Below are 21,153 nucleotides of genomic sequence, written 5' to 3'. Positions count from 1 at the left end.
AATTCCACCAATGGTGTCCCAACAGTTTCTTGCTAGAGGGCATCTCAAAAATAGATGAAATGGAGATTCCTCCTCATAGGTACACAACTGGCATACATCTGGGACTTGGACATTCTTTGTTTTCAGACGATCATGGGTCAGCAGAGAGGAGGAGCATAGCTGCCAGAAAAATGTTTTAATTTTTGGGGGAAGCTTTAAGTTTCCAGAATTTCGTCCAGATTAGAGTTTGACCAGATTGCATATTTCCCATAAGAGTTTTATAGCAGCTTTTAACCGTATAAATTCCCTTGTCATCCTCAAACCATATAATTTTATCACTTGTTTTTGTACCTAAGAGGGGAATGCTTTTAATCAATATCCGGTCATCATGCTCAAAGAGGGAATTGATAAGAGTTTCATTCCAAGAGGAGGTGTTAGGAATCATTAGATCAGCCACCTTCACAATATTTGTGTGAGTGGAGCTTGGTGGTTGAACATAAGGACATTGATTGTTTGGCAGCCAAGGGTTTCTCTACACATTGATGGATTCCCCATCTCCAACTCTCTATCTACAACATTAAAGGAGGGATTGTTACCCAAATTTGCATCAAAGAAACTGGTATTAGCATAGTACTTTGCTTTGTATGTTCTAGCCAATAAGGAATTAGGGTGGTTGACAAGCCGCCAGGCCTGCTTGCCTATCATAGTAATATTAAATTCCGGTAATCTTCTGAAACCCATACCACCATAACTTTTTGGCACACAAAGTCTTTCCCAACTCTTTCATCTGATTCCTCTAGATCTTTCACCCTCACAACCCAACCAAAAACTGTTCATAATTATTTCAATTTCTAAGCCCAGATCAATAGGAAGAAGAAAACCACTCATAGCAAAGGTTGGAATGGCTTGAATAACATTTTTGAGTAAGATTTCCCTCCCGGCTCGAGAAAATAACCTGAGTCCAGCTTTTAATTCTCCCCACCACTTTGTCTTTAATGACACCAAGAATCTCACGCTTATTACGGCCAATAAGAGAAGGTAGGCCAAGATAATTCCCATTTATATTTCCTTCCCTCATACCCATGATATTACAAAAATCCTCTTTAAGGTTCCCATTTGTGTTTTTGCTAAAAGTAAGGATGGACTTTGAGTAGTTGACAGTTTGACCTGAGGCTAACGCAAATGACTCAATTGCATTCTTAAGAGTGTTGGCCTCAAAGTTGGTGGTTTTATAGAAGATGTAGCAGTCATCATCAAAGAAGAGATTGGTGATTGTGGGTGCACCTCTGGCAATAGCAACACCATGAAGAGTACCCTCTCTATGCAGATTTTGGAGCATTAAGTGAAAGACCTCAAGATTAAGGATAAAGATATAAGGTGACATTGGATCACCTTCTCTAAGACCCCTTTTAGGCAAGACAGTTCCAATGGATCAACCCTCAAGAAGGATAGTGTAATTCACAGGGGAGACCATTTCCCGGATTAGATTCACAATGTGGCTAGAAAAACCCAATTTGGATAATACCAACAGAAGGAAATCCCAGTTAACTCTATCAAAAGCATTACTCATGTCAAGTTTGACACCAACATAACTCACCTTGCCTTGACTCTTTCTCTTGAGTTAGTGGTTAATTTCATAAGCAATCATGATGTTATATGAGATTAAGCGGCCAGCGACAAAAGTAAATTGGGATTCAGACACAACAGTGGAGAGAAGCGGTTTGATACGGTTTTCTAGGATCTTAGAGAGGAGCTTGTAAAGGGTATTGCATAGAGCAATAGGTCTAAGGTCTCCCATGCACTCTAGTTTGCTTTTGTTGGGAATTAACACAATGTGGGTCGAATTAATATTAGCAGGCAGCTGACCGGTTAAAAAAAAAGAAAATCAAAACAGAATGTGAGAAGTTCACTGCAAAGAATGTCCCAAAAATGTTGGAAAACCCCCAGGTTCAGGCCGTCTGGGCCAGGTGATTTCTCAACCTTCATGTCAAATAATGCATCTTTAACCTCTTGGGCGGACACCATTCTACTCATGGTGGTATTTTGCACATTAGTGATAATAGCCTCAATGCAATTAATCACAGAATAAAAATTACCCAAATCAGGACAGAAAAGATTCTGAAAATATTGGGTAATTAAGGAGTCCAGTTGCGTACCTCGTTCAATCTAGGCTCCAGTGTTATCTTTAAGCTTTGTAAGGCGATTGGTATGCGACCTACGCTTGACAGATTTGTAGAAGAAGTTTGAGTTTCTATCCCCGTCTTTAAGCCAAAATTGCTTCGCCCGTTGTCTCCAATAATCGATTTGTTGCTGAAGGACCCGAAGATATTCAAATTGAGCTTCTCTGAATATAGATATGCCGTTGTGGTCGCTCCTGTGCTTTGTTGCCTCCATACGTCTACACCAATAGTCAAGCCGCCGTTGAAAATTACGGGCAAAATGTTTTCCCCAAATCCAAATGGCTTTACCACAGCTACCCACCCAGGCATTGGTTGTGAGTCCTAGACCAACTTTCAACCATAATATCTCTGCAGTGAGCTTCACGTAACCAAATATTTTCAAAACAGAAGCCGGCTCTTGGATTAGGAGTAAGCGGTGGCAGAATCTGTAAATGCAACGGCATATGATCACTCTTCGCAGTTGTTATGGAAACGGCCTTTGCATTCGGGAAGAGGTTGCACCAGGAGTCAGTGACAAGAATCCTATCGAGTTTAGCTTCAACCCAAAGCGGGGTGCCTTTGGAACTCTCCCAGATGAATTGATAACCATTAAAGCCAAAATCCCTTAATCCACTGGATTCAACTACCTCACGGAACCCAGTTATCAGGAGCGTAGGTTGAGGGTTGCCCCCTCGTTTTTCATCCTGGTGAAGTGAAGTATATTGTTGAAGTCTCCTATGACTGCCCAAGGTAGGGGGCTGCTGGTAGATAGGTGCTTAAGGATAGACCAAGATTCATGCCTTCGATTTTTGTCTGGAGTCCCGGCCCATAGAACCCTGTGAATCGCCATTCTGTTTCTTCAGAGTTGAGGGAAATAGTGGTATCGATATGATGCTTGGAGTAAGACATAATAGAGACTGAAGTTCCTTCCTTCCATAAGAGTGTCAAGCCACCGCTGTGTCCATCATTCCTAACGCAAAAGAGTCTGTGATATCCCAATTTAAGCTTAATTGGGTTAAGTTTATTAGGGCATGCAAAAGTTTCAACCAAGAAAACAACATTCGGCTTCTTTGAGTGGACCAAGTCCACTAAGAACTGAACTGTCGATGGATTCCCAAGCCCGCAACAGTTCCAAGACAAGATACTCATTGTTCTGGGCTGGCCTGCAAGACAGGTCCAACCCTTAGCAAGTTTTTTGGACAGAAATCTGGCCCATTAAGATCAATGAAGGTGGAGGTGGGCTCCATGGAAAGCCCAGATGATTCAGTGCGTCTACGTTTGGGATCCAAAATTTCCAGCCCATCAGATACCGTTTGGTTGTCATACTGCTCCATATTAACGTTGTTACTTACTGTGCCGTAGGGCATAGAATGCGTACCAGAATCGGAGGCCACATGTTGGGCTAAAGGACATGACGTACCCTGTGCATCCTTGTGATTCTAACCGGATTGTGCGCATGTACCATCCACGACGTCCTCACTCTGGCAGAACGGATTTGTTGCCGTTTTGCGATCAGACTGCTCCGACAATACCACCCACCTATTCCCTATCACCGGCGACGGTCTCTGGTTGGGGACGTGTAGAGGTGCCGAATTGCTTCTCTGAGGAGGAATTTGGGTCATCAAAGGGTTTCGAACAAAACATCTCAGCGTGCCCGATTAAGCCGCACGTAAAGCAGAAATTGGGCAATCTCTCGTAGCGAAAATTGATCCAGCTCCAATCCCCACCGTTCTTTCTTATGCGCATTTGGCTGACAGGGGTTTCATGATATTGATGCGGACTCTGATGCGGATAAAGGATTTCCACCATCCATTGAATGCTTCTTTGTCAATGGATATGTATTCTCCAATGAAATTCCCAATTGCCCTAGCAGATATTTCCGAGAAGAAACCTAGCGGGAGGTCATGAAGTTGGACCCAGAACTCAGCAGTATCAAGTGGCATGGCAAGCGATGGGATTTCTGGATTGATCCTGGCAAGAACCTACAGATTTTGCTCGAAGGACCAGGGCCCATTGTCAAGGACTCGCTGCATGTCTAACTCGTGGAAAAATTGGAACAAGTAGGTGTTGTTGGATAGCTCCTTAGAAACAACACCTTTTCTTGGGCGCCAAACCGTGCCCATAATATCTCTCAGTTTTGCATAGTTATCGGAAACTATTAATTTTGGATTCTTCCAATGTGCATCTTCCGACGACTAGTGGTCATAAACTATTCGATTTTTTTTGTAAAAAATAAATTTTTTCACAATTAAAAAATAATTATTTTACTGCTTTGTAAATGTAATACGAAATTTTCACCAATAACAATTTGAACACAAGCACTAATTTCAAAACGATTAAACATTACAATAGCAAAATTAATTACATATCATGATTCAAATTCTAATATCCACTTTCAAAAAACTAATTTTCAATTGTAAAATGTTGCTTTACAATTCAAAATACTTCCTACTGTTATATTCACAAGTAACATCACACACACACACAGTTAGAAACTTTGATCTATTACGTTTGCGAAGGAGATCGTGAGTCATCATTTAATCCGATGTCATTTAGCCCAACACCACTACTTTCATGGCTATCGGCTCTCTGCAAATTAGGATCAATTGTTAGGGACAATTGCGGATTTGCACTTAATATAGCAAATTCAGATTCGAGCCTTTGAAGCGCTTCTCCATGATCATCTGGTTCTCTTCCTTTAATTGCTTAATTTGTTCCTCACAAGTTGCATGTGAGAACGATTGTCCAAATTTTGACTTCTTTGGCCTCATAGCCTCAAGGAAGTAGTGTTGGGTGTCTAATCCAAATCCAAAAACGCATCTTCCTTTCTTGAGACCACCAACTGCCTCATACCACACAGTTGCATCTCCAAGCTCAAGTTGAGTTTGTTGTATTTGAGATACATTTTCCTATAATGATAGACAATTTTTTCAAACTCATATATTAACTTCATTTAAACAGGAGCTGCTACATGAAAGCATTATTGAAGAGGAAGAAACATGAAAAAGGGAGTATTATATGCTGATGCAGAATTCAAGAGATTCCTAGAAGAAGGCAGACATAAAATAATGAGATTTACCATCTTTCCTATTTATCCAATGCAACGAATCCCTATTCAACAATAATTTCCAGGTTTTTGAGAACTGGATGCACTTAGTTTTACAAATCACATGATTATATTGAACTTCTTTAAATAAATACACATATAAATATATATAAATGCAATTTTTTTAAAAAAAAGACTAGCAAAATTATGGTGCTTTCAAGTGGTATTCCCAAAATTTTATTCCATACAAATTGTTAAATTTTTAACTTAAATAATTCACAATGCATATTCCCAGCAAGGATAATACTCTGATGGCTAATGCTAAAGATAGTTCAAATAAATATGTTAAAAGCACATTTATATAATCACAATCCAACACAAAACAACCATAGAATGATCATGATCCTAAAAAAAGTGGACATGCACTCCTTCGTGAATATGCATTTTAAAAATGAAGGACCAGTAAATGAATGTGCACTTTCATTTGCATTAGTATCTTACCATTACTTAGGTAGCGCTTTTGCATACAAACTCATCAGTGTTTTTGCATTTATCGGTGGCTTGGAACAGTTGCGCATGTGTCGGCTCCTCTCCTAACTTTTCTTTTTGTCCAAGAATAATAAACCAAGTATTCATATTTGTGCTTAAAATTTAGAACTCTATTTATTTATGAGTAAATACTCAAAATGGTCCCCCGACTATAGCTAAATTCATAAATTGGTCCTCGATTTTTAATTTTAACCAATTAAGTCCTTAACTTTGCAATTTTAACACGATTTGGTCCTCCGTCTATTTAATCGTTTGTTGACTGTGATTTTTGAGGATATATATATGTAATTTCATGGTCCATCGTCAGTTTTTTAAGGTTCCGGTTACATTTCCAGACCGCACTGTTACATTTGAATCCACAGCCGTCTCAAAAAAAACTTCTGTCGCTCCATCCCCGCGCCTTTCTTCATCCTCCCTTTGGATTCAATGTAGTTGAGTTCGTACTAGAGCGAAGAAAACAACATGTTTCCGAACCGATGCAGCGTCATCCTGGAGCCCTCCACGTGCTCCGACGAGAGCTGCAGGTTCTTTTGGATATCGTCGATGACTGCGCGACCGTCGGTGTTGATGCAGGAGTGTTTTAAGGCCTGTTTGAAGTCGGGAATGTAGGGTTTCCATTTGGGATTGAAGATTTTCCGGTCGATAGACTGTGTCACGACAGCGGATGGGGGGGGGGTGATGAAATTACATATATATTCTGAGAGATCACGGTCAAATAGACGGAGGACCAAATCGTGTTAAAATTACAAATTTAAGGACTTAATTGGTTAAAATTAAAAGTCGATGACCAATTTATGAATTTAGCTATAGTTAATGGACCATTTTGAGTATTTACTCTTTATTTATTAATCATGAAATTACTTACCAATCGTCGTCTATGCTCAGTAATAGCCCAATAGGGATTGAGCCTGAAGTATGCAATGATGGTCCCAGAATGTGCGTTGGAGGTGTTGTCATATTCAGGGTAGGTGATCCTACTTCCATATCAGCTGCATTGGCAGTCAGTGATCCCGAGATAGAACGCTCCGAATCACTATAATGCAACTGTCAACGCACAATATTTGGTGGTGGGTTGAAGCCAATCGTTATTCCCTGCACCATGGCACGCATAGCACTGTGCGCCCCGCGCCTCCCAAAACGACGTCGTTTTGGTAAGTTATGCAGGGAGTTGACGCGATTATGTGTATTTGTTTATAAATTATGTGTATTTGTTTATACAATTATGTGTATTTGTTGATACAATTATGTACATTTTTTATACAATCATGTACATCATTGTTATACAATTATGTACATCCGAAACAGGAAATTTATGTGCATTATGTTAAGAGTTGATGTTTATTATGTTAAAAGTTTATGTATATTATGTATTATGTTAGATTGTATATATTATCTTTTTAAAAATAAGTATGGGTATTTTGTTATACAATTATGTACATTCATGTATACAATTAGGTGTATTCTAGTATAAAATTATGTACATTTTTTAACATGATATTTAAAAAAAAAATAAAAAAATTAACCGCCAACACAGGATAGCGAAATTTCAAAGAAAAAAAATCTGAAACGACGTCGTTTTGCATCAGGGCAGACAATGCAATGCGCGCCCTGGTGCAAGATATAAATTGCCGATTGAAGCTTGGGACATGATTTGGTTGTGGAATTTCTTCGGGGATAGCAACTGATGGAGGTTGGGACATCAATCTTTTACTCTTTTGCTTTGAGTTACGTTGCTACATTTTGTGGTTAAATTCCTACTAAATTGAAGTGAATTAAAATTGATAAGTTCATGTGGGCAAAATTGCAGCAAAACACAACAATCTAGGAACATTTTCAGAATTGGTCACAAACACCTCTTGAATGAGCCATATGAGACACTAGTTCCACCTTTAAGTTAGTGTTGTTGTCAATATGTTAACACCTCTGTATATTTAAAAACTGCTTATTAACACAGAAACAAGAAAGTTTAGACCAATTCTCCTTGATTATTAAAACTTTAATTAAAAATGCTTAACAAAAAAACTCTAATACCAATGCTATATATACAAGGGCTTTAATTAAGAAACAAGAAGATACAACTGCTTAACACAGAAACTAGACAAAAGTTCTTTCCTTGATTTTTAAAACTTTATTATTCAAGAATCTCTAAAACATATCAAGATCCAACTGAAAGTCTAATACAAATTTTCATACATCCTATGGCTGTGCAAATGCAAGTACAAAACATGTCTGAGACAAATATACAGTAGGAGAAATGGAATGAGCAAACACTCCTTTTCAAATTCAGGGAGATAAGTGGAGAAACCCACCACAAATTCCAGTACAAAACATCAGAAATTAGAAATGAAAACATGTTTCAAGGTCAATTAGCTGTATATGGATATGCAATCAGTAACTAAAGGAACATCTCTGTGGGGTAGTACAAAACATAAAAATATAAAACACTAGATACATGGCTAAAAACGGACCTGCAACTCTTCTTGCTGATGAAGTTTTCTCTTTTCTGGTATCTCAAGTACTGTCAAATACTCAAATGCTTTCAACACAAAAATAAATAAAAATTAGATTTCTAAGACAAATCATCACCAATTTCAAAAAAAAAAAAAAAAAAAAAAAAAAAAAAAAAAAATTAAAAAAATCACCAAACTCCTTCCCCACCCTCAAAGAAAACCTATAAAACCAAGTATACTACAAGTATAGAACTTACTTCAATAGCTTGTTGATGTTCTACCGCAGACTGGAGTAAAGGAGGAAGGCGCAGTGCCGTCTTGGCCTGCGTTGCTGCCGGTGCCGGAAGGCTTACACTCGAGAAGGGAATCGTGAAGGAGGAAGGCCGAAGATTTTAGGGCGAAGGGAAGAGTGAAGGGATTACTGCATTTGGGGGGAGGAGTGAATTGAAGGAGGGATATCAAAAAATAAAGGCACAAGTGTCAAATAGCCTCATCTATTACTTCGAAGTGCTCAATTCTCTCAATGAACAAAAATATAGTGTAATCAGCTCCATTTACTTTTTAAATTTGTTCATTAACCTCTTTTGCAGGTTACCACCTCATTTGTGATGACGTGTCCCGGTTACGCTTAGGTGGCTTGTTTACATGGCACCAAAAAAAAAAAAAAAAAAAAAACTCATCAAGCCTGAAATTTATTCCTAAATCCCCAATTTGTGGCAGTAGTTCTGCACATCAATTCACAAATTTCCAGTGACGAATTGGTTCTGGCGGACAGCACTCCGGCCTTTTCGGCGGTGGCAACTTCATCTCAGAAGTAAGGCATTTCTTGGACAGCAAAGCGCAAATTTAATCATAAATGCATTCTAGAATTCCTGCTTAGAAATAAAAAAAAAAAATTGATCATAAATAAAAGAGAGAGAAAATGTTTGCCTGAGATCTGTTCGTTGTGGCCTCTATTCGCAGGATTCTGTAATGATCGCGGATGAAGCTAAGGGAATTGGGTAGTGGGACGACATCGTGTGATAGCAGGCCGTTAGAGCCGTTGTAGAGAAGGAGTGTGTAGCACCCCGTGTTACGACCCCTAAAACCAATTAAATCATTTAATTAATCACCTAAGAAAAAGAATTAAATCACAACAATTAATTAGGGAGGCCCACCATAGTCCATGGGCCCTTATCCCTAAACCCAATCCTTAGTTCCAAAAGGAATAGAATTAGCAAGCCTATAATATTAGTTCCTAATTAGGACTCCTAAATATTTAAATAGGGGACTTAAGAGGCACCTAGGACCCCCCACCGGAATAAACGACTCACCACCCCAAAGAGCTCCAAGAATTCCCTTAGAAGAAATCAAGAAAGCAAGAAAGCTTAAAGAAAGACCCTTCATAGCCAAGGAATTAATTAAGGCTAAGAGGTAACCCATGTCTCAACAAAACCTATTTTCATAGTTATGATTTCCCCCGTAGGTTTTCCCCATATTATTGTGTATTGATGATTTGTGATGTTATTATTGATGATTGATGGGATAATTCCATGGGTGATCTTGACATCGGGAGATTCTTGATAACCATGGTGTTCTTAACGATTATGTGGAGTTCTTAATGATTATATGGTGTTATTGATAATTGTATGGCGTGCTTGATGCTTATGTGTTATTTGTACCGAATCTTGTAATTAGAAGGCGAACCGTATTCTTGTTGATAAAAAGGTAATTAGAACCCTAGGTTGATGTTCTTGTTGGCGTTCTTGATGCTTATGTGACATTCCTACCGAATCTTGTAATTAGAGGACGAATCGTATTCTTGTTGGATTAAAAATAATTAGAACTCTAGGTTATATCGTGGAATTCGTATGGTATTATTCTTGGTATATTGGGTGGGATTTCGCATGATTGGGTGTTTATTATGTCTAGAAAAGCATGATAGGTTATGTGCCGTTTAATTCTTGATTTTGATCCATTAAATTGTCTACGTGTGTTATCAATTGCGTTTGAAAGTGTCTAAGCATGGTCTCGGGTTCCACGAAGGTTCCCGGGGCGTTTTTGGTGTTAATGAGTCAGTGGGGGGTAGGTGGGGGTAGAGGACCCGCCACCTACCCGCGGTCAAAAGGGGGCAGTTCCGGCAGCGGGCAACTGCCCGCCGGCGACCCGCTGCCCGGAACAGTGTTACCGGCGGGCAGCCGGCGGGTGGCCCCCCCACCCACCGGCTACCCGCTGGAAATTCCCACACTTGGGACCCCGACTTTCCCGTTTGATGTTTCCCCGACCCCCGTGGTGTCCCAACGGACTCCGTCTATCGTGCCTATGCCTAGTTTGATGTTTCGGGTACCGTTCGTAGGTTGTATGAGTCTTATATATTGCATGCTAGTTGAATTGGTATCCCGCTGACCTAGGTGAAAGGAGTATGAACCCCTTAGGACCATGCTTAGTATGTGAAGGATCACACATAGGTTTTGTTATACGTTTTCTCCCCCTTCCCAATGTGTTAATGTGGGTTGCATGTGCTTGCTATGTGTTATGTGTGCATGTCACCCCGATTTGGTTGAGATCAATCGGGCTATACGGGCAGTCGGGTGGGCTGAGAACCATACCGGCTGTTAACCAGGTTGGTAGAGACCGGTTAGGTATATAAATATTATATAGGACTAAGTTCCACTCTACGGGCAGTCGGATGGGCTGAGAACCATACCGGCTGTTAACCAGGCTGGTAAAGACCGGTCAGGTATATAAATATTATATAGGACAAAGGTCCACTATACGGGCAGTTGAATGGGTTGAGAACCATCCCAACTGTTAACCAGGCTGGTAGAGACCGGTCAGGTATATAAATATTATATAGAACTGCGGTTCATTAGTCGGTTGCGATCGACTCCTCCGTAATGTGAGACGGGGCAGGGTGCTGCGGGGCCGTGTGTATGGGCATGCGATTGGTCCTGTGGCGCCAACAAAGTGTGCTATGTGATGAGATATGGATGAGTTGTGTTTATGATTATATTGGGGGATGTGACTATGGGATCTATGCTGGGGATTGCTTATGTTGGGTTATGATTATTAATTGTGCTCAGCTTTATCTGTCTTGCCTGTTGTGGATTGTATACGCTTGTTATAACTGTTGCTTGTGTCTAGCCTTATCTGTCAAGTCATTCCCGGTTTTAAAAGCTAGAGTCTCGTAGGATATATCTTCATGCTTTAAAATGGTTTTCGTATATCTATATATATCTCTATATGTATTGTATTTCAACGCGTTGGAGTGGGTTACCAGCATCTCTCGCTGAACAGATATATTTGGCTTTCAGGCACAGACGAGTAGTTCACTGGAGCGCGCTAGAAGCTTGGACGTAGCTTAGATAGTTTTTCCCTTTCGGCCTACGTGCCATGATTTAGTACTGATACTATTTGAGGATATTAGTCAGTTAGCCTGTGCACCTGAGTTCTCTAGCTCAGGTGTGGCATAGCACCCCATACTCTTGTACTGTGTTTTGGGATTCAACGAGATTTTACCTTTATTTTATAAGTTTTTAATATCCTGAAAATCTGGGGTGTTACAGAGTGAAACACTGTCCTTTGAGTAAGTGGTTAGTTAGCCGTTATGAAGCAATCGAACGGTGTCGTTTAGTCAATCCTTAGCCATTGTATAAAGGAGAATAATTCAATTGTAATGGGTATGTTTTTTGATGAATGATAACCGAATTCTGTTCTCTCTCACTCTATCTCTTCTCACCTCTCTTCCTTTCTTTTCTGTTCTCTACAAACCCTAAGCTCTATTACATCTGGTATCAGAGCCCAATGGAGGCACGAATGACTCATCTGGAAACATTGATGGCGGATTTGAGCAGTCAAATGGAGGAGCACAAAATAGCGACACATGAACTAATGGAACGATTCGTTGCACATGTGGATGGTAAAATGTCCGGTTGGAAGAATGAGATAATTGAGACTCTTCGTCTCAGTCGTCCTCCTCCACCATTAATGGAGGCCACTCCGGGAGGCTCATCAGTGAATGGTGTCGGACAAGTGCCCCCGGCGAGCTCCCAACAAGGGCAGAGGCTTGGTAAGGCACCAGTAGCTGCCTTGCAAGCGTTGGATCTAGAAAAGGATGGAGTTGAAGGTGGGGATTCTGGCGGCGAGGAGCGGGCGGAATTCAATATGGATTGGATTTCGAGAAGGAGCCGATTGACCAGACAAGGCATGGAACCTCCATTGATGAGGTACAGGTATGATTTCCCTCCGTTCGATTACGATCAGCCTAGATTGTGGATCAACCGTTGTGAGAGATTTTACTTAATGTCTCACATTCCTAAGATTGAAATAGTGCATGTTCTGTATGTGAACTTGACAGGGAAAGTAGGCCTGTGGTTTGAGAGCAACTTAATTGGACTAGAAGTCCCTTTTCAGTGGGTTCAGTTTGCAGAAGCTATTTGCAAAAGGTTTGGGGGGGATAGTGCTGTAGTAATGGAGGATTTTGCCAATTTGAGGCAGACTGGGGGGGGTGGGGGTCATTGAGTTCACAGATAAATTTGAGGAGTTCAAAAGCTTACTAATCCAAAAGCACACTACCCTAACAAATTCATACTTCCTAGAAGCCTATATGGCTAGACTCAAACCTAATTTGAGGTGCTTTGTAAAAACCACCCAACCTAAATCCTTGGCTGATGCAGTGTGGCTGGCTAAACAGTTTGAGAAGGGATTCAAAGCTCATGAGCCATTTAAACCTACCTACAGCTTCTCCACCAAACCCTCACAATCCACTCACCATTCCCAAACCTATAAACCCTACAATCCTAAGCCTGCAACCTCTCCCGGATCATCAGGTTCCAATTCCCTAAACAGTTCTGCTAGAGGGCCTGAAGGGTCCCAAAGTAAGTCTCAATTGAGGGAAAAAAATAAATGTTTTAAGTGCCTTGAAGCTTGGCACCCGGGGCATAGATGTAGAGGATCTACCCTCAACATCATTGAAGAAGGTGAGTTCCATGATGCTCCTGATGGATTGAATCAGGAAAGGCAGGAACAAGAAAACAATGATGATAACCAAGCTGAAGTTTCCCTTTATGCCATGATGGGAGGAGAAGGTTTGAATACTATCAAATTGTTAGGTTCTATTCACAAACAGCAAGTGGTAATCCTGGTGGACAGTGGGAGTACCCATAGTTTCTTGGACCCTAAACTACTCACCCAACTCAGGATTGAATCAGAGAAGGCTCAGCCTCTTAGTGTCACTGTGGCCAATGGAGAGCAGATGCTATGTGACTCTATTTGCATAGGCTTGAAGTGGCATATTCAAGGGGAAATGTTTGAAAAAGATTTCAGACTGATAAGATTGGGGGGCTGTGACATGGTCCTTGGTATGGACTGGATAGATCAGTTTGCCCTTATCCAACTCCATACCAGGCCTCCTGGAATTTCATTCTACAAGGAAGGCAGAAAAGTGTTACTAAATGGCCTGTCTAGGAAGGGCTGTAAACTGCAGGTAGTCACCAAAAAGGATCTTAGGAAGTGGCAAAAGTGTGGGGTTCAAGGGTTTCTAGTACAATGTGGAGGCCTACTCAGTGAAGTTAAGGAACATATGTATCATGCCATTAGTGTCCAAACAGAACTCCAGGAATTGAGTGATTTGATTCAGGAATTTCAGGACTTGTTTGAAGAGCCAAAAACATTACCCCCAAGGAGGATGTATGATCATGCAATTCCCTTGATACCTGGAGCCCAACCAGTGAACATCAGGCCCTATAGGTATTCCTTTGATCAAAAGAATACTATAGAAGAATTGGTGGAAGAAATGCTTAAATCAGGGGTAATTACAGAAAGTGTGTCACCATTTGCATCTCCTGTATTGCTTGTTCCTAAGAAAGATGGCACTTGGAGATTCTGCATTGACTATAGGGCACTCAATAATATCACTGTAAAGAATAAATTCCCCATTCCATTGGTGGAGGACCTCTTTTCTGAGCTGGCTGGTTCTAAGTATTTTACAAAATTGGATTTGAGGGCAGGATACCATCAAGTCAGGATGAAGGATGGTGAGGAGTATAAGACTGCATTTAGAACTCATCAAGGATTATATGAGTTCAGAGTTATGCCTTTTGGCTTTACTAATGCCCCAACAACCTTCCAAGCTTTGATGAACCATGTATTTAAGCCCTTGTTGAGGAAGTTTGTTCTGTTTTTTTTTTTTTTTTTGATGATATCCTGGTATATAGCCCTGATCTGCAAGCACATTGGGAACATCTTAAAGAGGTTTTGACTATCATGAGGCAACATAAGTTGTTTGCAAAGCTCAGCAAATGTTCATTTGCAAAAGGAGAAGTGGAATACCTAGGCCATATTATCTCTAACAAAGGGTTACACACTGATCCCTCTAAGCTGCAAGCAGTAGCTGAATGGCCTAAACCAGTAACTATCAAGGGATTAAGAGGCTTCTTGGGGTTGACTGGCTATTACAGAAGATTCATCAAGGGATATGGGGTGATTAGCAGACCATTAACTGGGATGTTAAAAAAAAACTCATTTCAGTGGAATGAAGAAGTTGAGCTTGCATTTGAAAAGTTGAAGCAAGCCCTATGCTCAGCACATGTATTGGCCTTGCCTGATTTTCAAAAACTCTTCATCATAGAGGCAGATGCATGTCATAAAGGAATGGGAGCAATCATAATCCAGGAAGAGAAGCCTATAGCTTATTACAGCAAGGCTTTTGGGGACAAGCATTTGGGATTGTCCATCTATGAAAAAGAATATATGTCTATTCTCAATGCTGTGGAAAGATGGAGATCATACTTACTGGGCAGACACTTTATCATAAGGACTGGCCACCATAGCCTCAAGTTCCTATTAGAGCAGAAAATTATCACTGCCACACATCAAAGGGGATTGTCCAAACTATTGGGCCTTCATTACACCATCCAATATAAGAAAGGCATAGATAATTGTGTTGCAGATGCCTTATCTAGAAGGGAAACCAATCAAGTGCCTGAGCTGAATTCTATCCTCACTATTAGACCACAATGGATTGAAGAGGTGATTAACAACTATGAAGGGGATGAATGGGCTCAGAACAAGTTAACAGCTGCACTTATTAGTCCAGAAAGTGATCCTGATGTGGCAGTAGTAGAAGGACTGATAAGGTATAAACACAAGATTTACATTGGTTGCAAAGGGGAACTGAGGGGTAACTTGATACTACAGATGCATGACTCCCCCTTAGGAGGTCACTCTGGTCAGCAGGGAACATACCAAAGGCTTAAGTCATTATTCTACTGGAAGGGAATGAGGCAGGAAGTGGAAGGATGGATTAAAAAGTGTGACATTTGCCAGAAATGCAAAGCTGAAAATGTACCATCTCCTGGACTACTGCAGCCATTAGCTATTCCTAACCAAGCTTGGAAGGGAATCTCAATGGATTTCATAGAGGGGTTGCCTAAATCTTTAGGGAAGGAAGTAATCCTGGTTGTGGTGGGCAGGCTTACAAAATACAGCCATTTCATTGCCTTAGCTCACCCTTATTCAGCTGAGGGTGTGGCCTTGGTTTTCATGGAGAACATCTACAAATTACATGGGTTGCCTGAGGACATTGTAACTGACAGCGATAAGGTGTTCCTTAGCAAATTTTGGCAGTCAATCTTTAAGCAGCTGCAAATACACCTAAGCAGGTCCACTACCTATCATCCCCAATCAGATGGCCAAACTGAAAGAGTCAATAGATGCCTTGAAACATATCTAAGATGCATGGTGTTTAACAAGCCAAAGAATTGGGCCAAGTGGTTGCACATGGCAGAATACTGGTACAACACTAATTTCCATTCCTCACTACAGTGTACACCATTCCAAGCTCTCTATGGCTACCAACCACCTATGTTAGCCCTAGGAGTTGGGCAGAAAAGGGAAGAGGAAGGGTGGATAGCTAAAAGGGAAGCCCTTCTAGCAATACTCAAGGATAACCTAAGGTTGGCTCAGCAGAGAATGAAACAGCAGGCAGACAAGAGAAGAAGTGAAAGAGTATTGCAAGTGGTGGATTGGGTTTATTTGAAAATTCAACCCTATAGACAAACTACAGTGGCTGTGAGAACTAACATCAAGCTCTCATCTAAGTACTACGGGCCCTATCAGGTGATTGCAAAAGTGGGGCCAATTGCTTATATATTGGCACTGTAACACCCCCCCCCCCCCAAAACATGCTATATAAAAAGCCTTAACACATGCAGATATCACAACAAAGCACTAGTACAGCGGAAGATAAAAGGTAACTGAATAAACGAAAATCCAAAACATGGGGTGTCACGCCACGTTTACCAACAACGATAAACGCTACGACAAAGTCTGCTTGGTTCACAACTATCCCAAAACCTCACGAGTCTATCACTACATCGGCTCACAGGCCGTAAAGCAAGGAAAGGTACTATACTATCGGGCACTAGACTCCGCTCTCGTCTAGACATCACCTGTAGGAACACAAATAAACATGGGACGACGCCCGGTCAGCGAATAATGCTAGTAACCCACCAATACATGTTAAGTATCATACATAGATAGGATATATATACAAATTCATTTCGAAACGGGATACATATATAACAGTGTAAAACCAAGAGTAAACACCAACTCAAGACTCATCACTCTCAAAGATAACACGGGAACACATCCCAGGACCACCAAAGGACAACAACAACTCAAGGATAAAGACAAGACTGATGGCAACTCATGCTTAGGCACACATGCCTTTGTGACTACACACGTTACAAGAAGAGAACACACAACCACGGCTACACAAGCCCTCGTGACATCACACATCACGAGTTGATATGCCTTCCTTATGCCCTGTTCCAACCTTATGGCTACCCCCAACCTTATATCTAGTTCCAACCTTTACCTCTAGGACCCCTGTACACCAAGTCCAACCTTATTCCTCCGAGGACTGTCGTCCCCTCTCCAACAGATCTCCAACAGAACCACCGATTTCATAGTACACGAGGGTACCGTTCACACACATGGCAACACATGCCTCTCCCAAAATCACGTGAACCTTACACAAAGGCCACAAACTCCATAATCGCATACGGCCACCACGAGGACCGCTGCAATACCTTGGTGACTAGTGTCCCATACCACTAATCGTGCAATCCAGGTAAAGCCACACACGCATCACACCTCAACAGGAATCAATCAACGGATCACAACGAAGATATGAAACATACTCAATCAAGGAGTGGGTCACAGCCCGGCACAACAACGATGCATAACACAAGTTATCATCAACCAATCGGAAGGTACAAACAACCCACACGCTAGCATTTAGGCACCGAACTAGCATGCTCATCAAACGGATAAACCAAAGGTAGTTCCGAGGAACACTCAAGACACATCACGGTTCAACGAAACACAATGTTGAACACTTAGCATGATTCAAGACACCAAAGTCCTACATGGATACCTACCATATAGTTCTAGATATACGAAACATCAAGAAGACACTCAAATAGTTCCACAAAAGAACATCGGGAAGTCAAAAGACCAAATACGAGTCAAAAGAATCACGGGGAACAAATCCCCAAACAACTCCACTTGTGTACCCGCGGGTGGACCCACGGGTAGGCCCCTACCCGCGGTTCCGCCCGCGGGTACAGGCCTCCCACCTTGTGTACCCCGCGGGTGGGCCTCCTACCCGCCGTTCCGCCCGCGGGTACAACCTGTACCACAACATCACACTTCGCGAAATTCAGCTCCAAACACAAATTCAAGTCCAAAACATGTCAAATCTCACCCAATACAACAAAATGACTTGAATCATAGGAAATGCCAAGCAATGGCACACAAGAACCCTAAACACAAGCTCTAGATATGCATTTTTTCACAAGGTCATGCATCAACACTCACATTTCATAGCAAAACACAAGTAGAATCTAAGAAATCACATATAGGTAAGCAAAATAGATTTTGTAGAGCATGGATTACCTCTTGTAGACTAAAAGACTTCACTTTACACCTCAACAAGCTCTTCACAAGGCTCACTTTCCAAACCCACTTCAAGAACAAACCAAAAGATCATAAAGATCCCACCTTTAAGAAAAAGACACCTAAATGGAACCAACAACACAAGATAGACTTAGATCTTACCCTTCTAGATGCCCAAATAGGTGAAAGGTTGAATCTTGGAAGCAACTCTTGAAGTCTTGGCAAGGTCTCAACTTAGCTTGGAGGAAAAGTTACTCACCTTTCTAGAGAGAAGGTAGAGCTAAATTTTAGAAAGTGTAAGGGGTAGAATGAAAATGTCTACTAGGTTAGGTTACAATACTAACACTAGGTGAAAGGTCAAGAATGCCCTTACTAACATTAGAAAGTGTAAGGAACAAGGGAATCTCCCTTCAAAGCTCAAGGTACAACTTGACTTCGGAGTTGACTAGTCAAATACTAGTCCTCAAGTATTAAATTTCAGGATTTTTGGAATTAATTCCTCAATTGAATAGGATTAATTACTCAATTAATCCCTTAATTGGATTTGGATTTCGGGGTGTCACAGTCACTGCCAGCAGGTGCACAAATTCATCCTGTATTCCATGTTTCACAGCTGAAGAAGAAGGTTCGTTGGGGATCAAATTGTGGCTCAGCATGAGCCTCCATTAGTAGGACAGGATGGGGAGGTGTTTGCTCAACCAATTGCAGTGCTAAACAAAAGGTTGATTAAGAGGAATAACAAGGCAGTGACACAGATCTTGGTTCAGTGGGCTATCTTACCTGAGGAGGTTGCGACTTGGGAAGACTACTACCACGTTACCAAGCAATTTCCCACATTTGATCCTTGGGGACAAGGATCCTTTGAAGGAGGGAGTAATGTAATGATCGCGGATGAAGCTAAGGGAATTGGGTTGTAACACCCCCGATTTTCCATACCAATTTAAACCTTAAACATGCAAATAATTCTAACCATAAAAGCATACACAACGGAAGACTTAGGCATGAAATAGATGGAAAACGTAGAGCGTTATGCCACGCTCACACAACGGTGAACGCACAGGCGTAAACATCTGCAACATAATCAATCAATCCAAAAGCAAAGTCAACAACATAAAGTCTAGGGTTTAATCAAAGGCACGCAGGCCCAAACCATCACAAGGGAAAGGGATCTACACTAAGTATCTCTAGACCGCGCTCTCGTCTACTCAGCACCTGAAAGAAACACATAGATATATGGGACGACGCCCGGTCAGCGAATGATGCTGGTAACCCACCAATACATGTGAAATATCATATGTAGATAGTTTATATATACAAAATCATTTGCGAAACGGGATATAGTATATATCAATTTCAAAGCCAAGATAGAAGTCAAACACAAGACTCTTTGCACTCAAAATAACGATAAGGGAACACATCCCAAGACATCCAGAAGTATAACGACACACAAGAACGGCTCAAGGCGTAATCTACCATCACACAGTAGATTATCACCCGACATGCATAACACAAGAGAATAAGGACACAACCATTGACAACACATGCCTTTGTGACAACACATGTCACAAATGGAGAAATACACAACAACAGCTACACAAGCCTTCGTGACATCACCCATCACGAATTGATATGCCTTCCTTATGCCCGATTCCAACCTTATGGCTACCCCCAACCTTATAGCTAGTTCCAACCTGTACCTCCAGGACCCCTGTACACTAAGTCCAACCTTATTCCCCCGAGGACTGTCGTCCCCAATCCGACAATCTCCAACAATACAACCGATTTCATAGTACACGAGGGTACCAATCACACATGGCAACACATGCCTTGGTAACACATGTTACCCTTTAACAAATACGTGAACCTTACACAAAGGTCACAAACTCCATAATCGCGTCATGGCCACCACGAGGACCACTGCCGTACCTTGGTGACTAATGTCCCATACCATTAATCGTGCATTTCAGGTACAGTCACACACACCACACCACAATAGGAATCAATCAACGGATCACAACGAAGATATGAAACCATACTCAACAAGGAAAGGATCACAATCCGACTCCAACGATGATTAACACAAGTCATCATCCACAATAGGAAAGGACAAACAACGCACACGCTAGCATTTAAACACCGAACTAGCATGCTTATCAAACGGGTAAACCAAACATAGTTCCGAAGAACACACAAGACTCATCATGGTTCAACGAATCACAAGGTTGAACACTTAGCACGATTCAAGACACCAAAACCTACATGGAATCCTACCATATAGTTCTAGACATACGAAACATCAAGAAGACACTCAAATAGTTCCACAAAAGAACATTGGGAAGTCAAAAGACCAAATACCGAGTCAAAAGAATCACGGGGAACAAATCCCCGCCCAAGCCACATATGTACCCCGCGGGTACCTCACCCACATCACCATGTACCCCGCGGGTGGGGCAGCGGGTAGAGCTCTACCCGCCGTTCCGCCCGCGGGTACACACCTGTACCAAAAATATTCTTTCGGGGATTTTCAACTCCAAGCTCAAATTCAAGTCCAAAACATGCCAAATCTCACCAAATACAACAAAAAATGACTTGAATCAAAGGAATAGCCAAGCAATGGCATACATGAACCCTAATAACAAGCTCTAGATATGCATTTTCACAAGACAATGCATCAACACTCACATTTCATAGCAAAATCACATGTAGAATCCAAGAAATCATCATATAGGTAAGCAAAATAGATTTTGTAGAGCATGGGTTACCTCTTGAAGACTCAACTTTCACTTTAACCACTTCACAAGGCTCCTAACAAGGTCCCCTCTCTACACCCACTTCAAGATTATACCAAAAGATCATAAAGATTTCATCTTTAAGAAAAGACACCTTAGAAAATACTAAAAACACAAAAGGAACATAGATCTTACCCTCCTAGATGCTCAAGAGTAGGAAAGGTGGAATCTTGGAGACAACCTTTGAAGATTTTGTAAAGCTTCAACTTGGCTTGGAAAAAAAGCTATCTAACTTTTAGAGA

At 41.2% G+C, this 21,153-nt stretch overlaps 1 long non-coding RNA gene across 1 annotated transcript; it reads right to left on the bottom strand.

Moving 5' to 3' along the window:
• Positions 1-19,198: 19,198 nt before the first annotated feature.
• On the bottom strand, positions 19,199-21,083 carry LOC109160601. The gene is made up of 3 exons (XR_002050788.1): positions 21,047-21,083; positions 20,885-20,953; positions 19,199-19,334 (listed from the first exon to the last, which is right to left on the bottom strand). It is a non-coding gene; the product is annotated as an uncharacterized LOC109160601 (long non-coding RNA).
• Positions 21,084-21,153: the final 70 nt, after the last annotated feature.

This window comes from Ipomoea nil, unplaced genomic scaffold (assembly GCF_001879475.1).
Source record: "Ipomoea nil cultivar Tokyo-kokei standard unplaced genomic scaffold, Asagao_1.1 scaffold2854, whole genome shotgun sequence".
Classification (NCBI taxonomy): Eukaryota; Viridiplantae; Streptophyta; class Magnoliopsida; order Solanales; family Convolvulaceae; genus Ipomoea; species Ipomoea nil.
The sequence above is the reverse complement of the archived record's forward strand: the minus strand, read 5'-3'. Positions and strand labels throughout refer to the sequence as shown.